This window comes from Mastigoproctus giganteus, unplaced genomic scaffold (assembly GCF_048544385.1).
Source record: "Mastigoproctus giganteus isolate SK-2022 unplaced genomic scaffold, ASM4854438v1 scaffold_49, whole genome shotgun sequence".
Lineage (NCBI taxonomy): Eukaryota > Metazoa > Arthropoda > Arachnida > Uropygi > Thelyphonidae > Mastigoproctus > Mastigoproctus giganteus.
Window position 1 is genome coordinate 10,001 of NW_028328326.1, and position 6,604 is coordinate 16,604.

Genomic DNA, 6,604 nt, shown 5'->3' on the forward strand with positions numbered 1-6,604 from the left:
GACGGGCGGTGTGTACAAAGGGCAGGGACGTAATCAACACGAGCTTATGACTCGTGCTTACTGGGAATTCCTCGTTCAAGGGGAACAATTACAAGCCCCTATCCCCATCACGAAGGAGGTTGATGGGGTTACGCAGTCCTTCGGACAGCGATGAGCACGCTGATTCCTTCAGTGTAGCGCGCGTGCGGCCCCGGACATCTAAGGGCATCACAGACCTGTTATTGCTCTGTCTCGTGCGGCTAAACGCCGCTTGTCCCTCTAAGAAGACGGACCGACTTCAGTGATCGGTCCCTATTTAGTAGGCTAGAGTCTCGTTCGTTATCGGAATTAACCAGACAAATCGCTCCACCAACTAAGAACGGCCATGCACCACCACCCACTGAATCAAGAAAGAGCTCTTAATCTGTCAATCCTTCCAGTGTCCGGGCTCGGGTAAGTTTTCCCGTGTTGAGTCAAATTAAGCCGCAGGCTCCACTCCTGGTGGTGCCCTTCCGTCAATTCCTTTAAGTTTCAGCTTTGCAACCATACTTCCCCGGAACCCAAACACTTTGGTTTCCCGAAGCTGCCCGCCGAGTCAGTTGAGGAACTCAGGCGGATCGCTGGTTGGCATCGTTTATGGTTAGAACTAGGCGGTATCTGATCGCCTTCGAACCTCTAACTTTCGTTCTTGATTAATGAAAACATTCTTGGCAAATGCTTTCGCAGTAGTTCGTCTTGCGACGGTCCAAGAATTTCACCTCTAGCGTCGCAATACGAATGCCCCCGTCTGTCCCTCTTAATCATTACCTCGTGTTCCGAAAACCAACAAAATAGAACCGAGGTCCTATTCCATTATTCCATGCACCATTATTCTGGCGTTACGCCTGCTTTAAGCACTCTAATTTTTTCAAAGTAAACGCCGGTCACCCAAGACACTCGGTGAAGAGAATCAAGGAAAACCGGCGAGATTGTTCAGGCCGGGCAGTAGCCACCGGGCGGTGGACCACCCGTCTGGAACTGAGATCCAACTACGAGCTTTTTAACCGCAACAACTTTAATATACGCTATTGGAGCTGGAATTACCGCGGCTGCTGGCACCAGACTTGCCCTCCAATAGATCCTCGTTAAAGGATTTAGAGTGTACTCATTCCAATTACGAGGCCTCAATAGAGTCCCGTATTGTTATTTTTCGTCACTACCTCCCCGTGCCGGGAGTGGGTAATTTGCGCGCCTGCTGCCTTCCTTGGATGTGGTAGCCGTTTCTCAGGCTCCCTCTCCGGAATCGAACCCTGATTCCCCGTTACCCGTTACGACCATGGTAGGCGCATAACCTACCATCGACAGTTGATAAGGCAGACACTTGAAAGATGCGTCGCCGGTACGAGACCGTGCGATCTGCTCAAAGTTATCCAGAGTCACCAGGAGTTTCGGCCGAAGCCCGATTGGTCTTGGTCTAATAAAAGCGCTCGTCCCCGAAGGTCGGAGCTCTGCTGCATGTATTAGCTCTAGAATTACCACAGTTATCCAAGTAAAAAGGTACGATCTAAGGAACCATAACTGATTTAATGAGCCATTCGCGGTTTCACCTTGCTTAGGCATGTACTTAGACATGCATGGCTTAATCTTTGAGACAAGCATATGACTACTGGCAGGATCAACCAGGTAGCATTCGCAACAGTCCACGAATGCAATGCGGTCTCGCCGCAGAAAATCATTTCCGACTGCGTCGCAGTCGAGGTGCGCCAAGTCCGGCACACCACGGTACACTCTCGGCATACCGTGTCTTAAATAAGACCTCACAATGAGGAGCAGTTCGCCTCGACCCCGCTCCGCTCTCCAACTCGTGGTGCGGAAGAATGCTTCGACTTCGAAAGAAATCTCGGCGCTCGGGCGCATAGGCAGCAAACTCAATAAATAGAAATTCGAATCCAGAACGCCGCCCGATCAGCACTTCGGCCGAAACAGGCGACTGGATCTGCTGTGTAGACCAACGGGCACTACTTCGCGAACGGAACGAGAGGCATAGAGGAGAGGTGTAACACATGGCAGGGGTTCACAGGTACGCTGCCCTGCATCAAGAGCCGATTAGCCATCGCGGGTATCAGCCCACATATTTTTCGTCATTCGTTTCCATTACTTCTCTTATCGGTCAGTATCTGCTTTATTCGCCCTCGTTTCTGGGGGCTTCTCTCCGAACACCCAGCGATTTTAGGGTGACGAAGACATCGGACCGCCATACACTTCTCAGCGCAGGCGGCCCAAGACCGTCCCTTTTGGCTCACATTTTCTTTTTCGTTCGTGTTCTGCTTTTAATTTACATGGCGGTACGTGTATCGGAAATTCGTGTAAACGTTCATCACCATTCTTTTTCGGTGATCGCAACGTACGCCGCATTATTCAAGCGACTGGCTAGGTCGCTGGACGGTCTCTGCTGTACCCTATATTATTCAACATAGAATCGTGCTCTGGGGACGGCTCGCATTTAAGACTCATTGCCGTCGGCAAGCGTCTCTGCTCCCGCTGACACACCATGTTACTGTCATGACCATCCTCCCCTCTCAAATGAGAGGACTGCCTCTCTCATATATACGAGTGCGAAGGTATATAGGTTGCTCCGCCGATACTTCGGAAACGGAGCGACGGCTGACGTGTCGAGTTATCGCCGCAGCCTCCCGACGAATGCATGTACCTTCCGTACCCTTGCTCAAAAAGTACGGTCAAAAAATCGCGAAAAGCGTTTTCATTTCACCCTCCAATTCCTAATTCTTATCTCTGCTCTGCTTGGAAAGTTCAAAAATCAGACACCGATATCACGCTGAAGGCGTACGCACGCCACCTACACCGTGAAGCGGCAGGAGACGGCAGTGCTCACTCCGCCGCCGTCCACTGTCGAGACGAGGGCAATTCTCACTGCAGCTCCATCGTGCAGCGGCAGGCGACGGCAGTGCTCATTGCAGCTCCATCGTGCAGCGGCAGGCGATGGTAGTGCTCACTACGCCGTCGTCCGCTCTGCGGCAGTGCTCACTCTGCCGTCGTCCGCTCGCTTTGCGGCAGTGCTCAATCCGCCGCCGTCCGCTCTGCGGCCGTGCACGCACGCCTTGTTCCGTTCACTGACCCCAGCGGCAGTGCTCTTTACACGTCGCCCAAGCCGTCGGCGCCACTGTCGCCACGTTCCGTTTCATTCAGTAAAGGAACGACCGTTCTGCTTCCAAAGGTCGGCCAACGGGAGCGTCACTGAAGCAAGCGGGCACGCTACACGCGAACTTTGTACTTGTCGCCCAGAACGCGCGTAGCGTCAGCAGCTCCAAGCAACCACTACTCCCTATATATACGGGTGCGAAGGTCTTTAGGTTGCTCAGCCAAAGGCTTTTTTTTTAAACTATTCGTCGCAGGCCAATAATTTTAGTCTCATTCGATGCAGAACGTTAACCTCACACATAATTGACTGTTAAATTTTACATTTTAAAAAATGATTTTACATTTTTTATACGAAAAAGACAAGGTTCACAAGCATTTTCAGTGGTTTTTCGTGAATAATTTTTTAATTTCATGGAAATCTTTCGAAACAAAGAGGGGCTTTAATTAAGCTCATTATTCCGCTTCGAACGGAACCAAAATATAAAAGAAAAAATAAGGAGAAATGCGAAATCGACGATTTCCGAGCAGCCTCTAGAACTAACTTTTCCAAAAATGCACGTTCATTTGACATTCCCGTTCTGCTCAACCGAAGGAGAGAAATTCACGAAACACACGGAATTCAAACCGAATAGTGATTCCCTTCACTAATGACAAGTAGAAAAAAGAGTAACTTTGATAGTTTTTTTGTAATCGGGAGAAAAAACCGGATTTTTCCAGTTTTTCCTTTACCGTTCTAAAATTTCGGGGAATATATCCGTACAAAAGATATATTTCAACTGTACTCGTCGGTCCGCATCGAATGACACCAAAATTGTTTCCGGGAAATGAAAGGAAAGCCGAAATCAGCGATATCACACCAGCCCTGAGAACTGACGAAACAAATTCTGGAGGCTGCTCGGATAACGGCGTTTACGCACACCGTACGAGCCAGACGGATGAAACCAACGGCATTCGACGTGCACGGTAAAAGTATTGAAAACGGCTCGCCTTAAACGAAACGAATCGTAATAGTTATTTTGTAATCGGGACGGAAAACCGGATTTTTCGCGGTTTTTCTGAACATTTCTTAAATTTCGGGGCTATGTGCGTAGAAAAGGTATATTTTTAATGAACAATCCATTCCGCATCGAATGACACCAAATTGTTTCGGGGAAATGAGAGGAAAGCCGAAATCACCGATATCCCCCCCAGCCTGAAGACTGAGCCGAACAAATTCTGGAGGTTGGTCGGAAAACGGCGTTTACGGAAACCGTACGAGCGAGAACGATAAAACCAACGGCATTCGACGTCAACAGTAAAACTGTGGAAAACTGCTGGCCTTAAACTAAACGAATCGTAATAGTTATTTTGTAATCGGGAGGGAAAACCGGATTTTTCCAGTTTTTCCTTTACCGTTCTAAAATTTCGGGGATTATATCCGTACAAAAGATATATTTCAATGTACTCGTCGGTCCGCATCGAATGACACCAAAATTGTTTCCGGGAAATGAAAGGAAAGCCGAAATCAGCGATATCACACCAGCCCTGAGAACTGACGAAACAAATTCTGGAGGCTGCTCGGATAACGGCGTTTACGCACACCGTACGAGCCAGACGGATGAAACCAACGGCATTCGACGTGCACGGTAAAAGTATTGAAAACGGCTCGCCTTAAACGAAACGAATCGTAATAGTTATTTTGTAATCGGGACGGAAAACCGGATTTTTCCGGTTTTTCCTGAACATTTCTTAAATTTCGGGGGCTATGTGCGTAGAAAAGGTATATTTTTAATGAACAATCCATTCCGCATCGAATGACACCAAAATTGTTTCGGGGAAATGAGAGGAAAGCCGAAATCACCGATATCCCCCCAGCCCTGAGAACTGACCGAACAAATTCTGGAGGTTGGTCGGAAAACGGCGTTTACGGAAACCGTACGAGCAGAGAACGATAAAACCAACGGCATTCGACGTGAACAGTAAAACTGAGGAAAACTGCTGGCCTTAAACTAAACGAATCGTAATAGTTATTTTGTAATCGGGAGGGAAAACCGGATTTTTCCGGTTTTTCCTGAACATTTCTTACATTTCGGGGGTTATGTGCTTAGAAAAGGTATATTTGTACTGTGCGATCCATTCTGCATCGAATGACACCAAAACCTGTTCGGAGAAATGAAAGGAAAGCCGAAATCAGCGATTTTCCCGCCAGCCGTGAGAACTGACTAAAATTCGGGATGGTGCTTGCAGCACGCCGTTTACGCAAACCGTAGGAGCAAGAATGATGAATTCAACGGGATTCGACGTGGACGTTAAAAGACACGGATAAATCCTGGCATTAAATAAACACATCATAATAGTTATTTTGTAATCGGGAGGGAAAACCGGATTTTTCCAGTTTTTCCGGGACATTTCTTAAATTTCCGGGGATATGTGCGTAGAAAAGGTACATTTTTACTGACCAAGCCATTTCGCATCGAATGACACTAAAATAATTTCGGAGAAATGAAAGGAAAGCCGAAATCTGCGATATTCCCACAAGCCGTGAGAACTGACCAATATTCTGGAGGGTGCTTGGAGCACGCCGTTTACGCAAACCGTAGGAGCAAGAGTGATGAAACAAACGGGATTCGACGTGGACGGTAAAAGCACGGATAAATCCTGGCATCGAACGGAACATATCATAATAGTTGTTTTGTAATCGGGAGGGAAAACCGGATTTTTCCAGTTTTTCCTGAACATTTCTTAAATTTCGGGGGATTTATGCGTAGAAAAGGTACATTTTTACTGACCAAGCAATTCCGCATCGAATGACTCCAAATTGTGTTCGGAAAAATGAAAGGAAAGCCGAAATCAGCGATTTTCCGCCCAACCGTGAGAACTGACTAAAATTCTACAGGGTGCTGGGAACAGGCCGTTTACGCAAACCGTAGGAGCAAGAATGATGAAACCAACGGGATTCGACGTGGACGGTAAAGGCACGCATAAATACTGGCACTAAACTAAACACATCATAATAGTTATTTTGTAATCGGGAGGGAAAACCGGATTTTTCCGGTTTTTCCAAAACCGCACTAAACGTTTGGGGGATATATCCGTAATAAAGATATATTTGAACTGTACTCGTCAGTCCGCATCGAACGACACCAAAATTGTTTCGGGGAAATGAAAGGAAAGCCGAAATAAGCGATGTCACACCAGCCCTGAGAACTGACCAAACAAATTCTGGAGGGTGCTCGGAAAACGGCTTTTACGCAAACCGTACGAGCGAGAACGATGAAACCAACGGCATTCGACGTGCACGGTTAAAGTATTGAAAACTTCTGGCCTTAAACTAAACGAATCGTAATAGTTATTTTGTAATCGGGAGGGAAAGCCGGATTTTTCCGGTTTTTCCTGAACATTTCTTAAATTTCGGGGGATATGTGCGTAGAAAAGTTATATTTTTTCTGAACAATCCATTCCGCATCGAATGACACCAAAATGTGTTCGGAGAAATGAAAGGAAAGCC

The 6,604-nt window shown here is 47.2% G+C and overlaps 1 non-coding gene across 1 annotated transcript in view; it reads right to left on the reverse strand.

Annotated features, from left to right (window-relative positions):
- LOC150074851 (small subunit ribosomal RNA) overlaps positions 1-1,644 on the reverse strand; it is a 1,803-nt gene extending 159 nt beyond the window's left edge. Inside the window, exon 1 of the ribosomal RNA XR_016547946.1 lies at positions 1-1,644. This exon is cut by the window's left edge and continues 159 nt beyond it. This is a non-coding gene — a ribosomal RNA (small subunit ribosomal RNA).
- Positions 1,645-6,604: the final 4,960 nt, after the last annotated feature.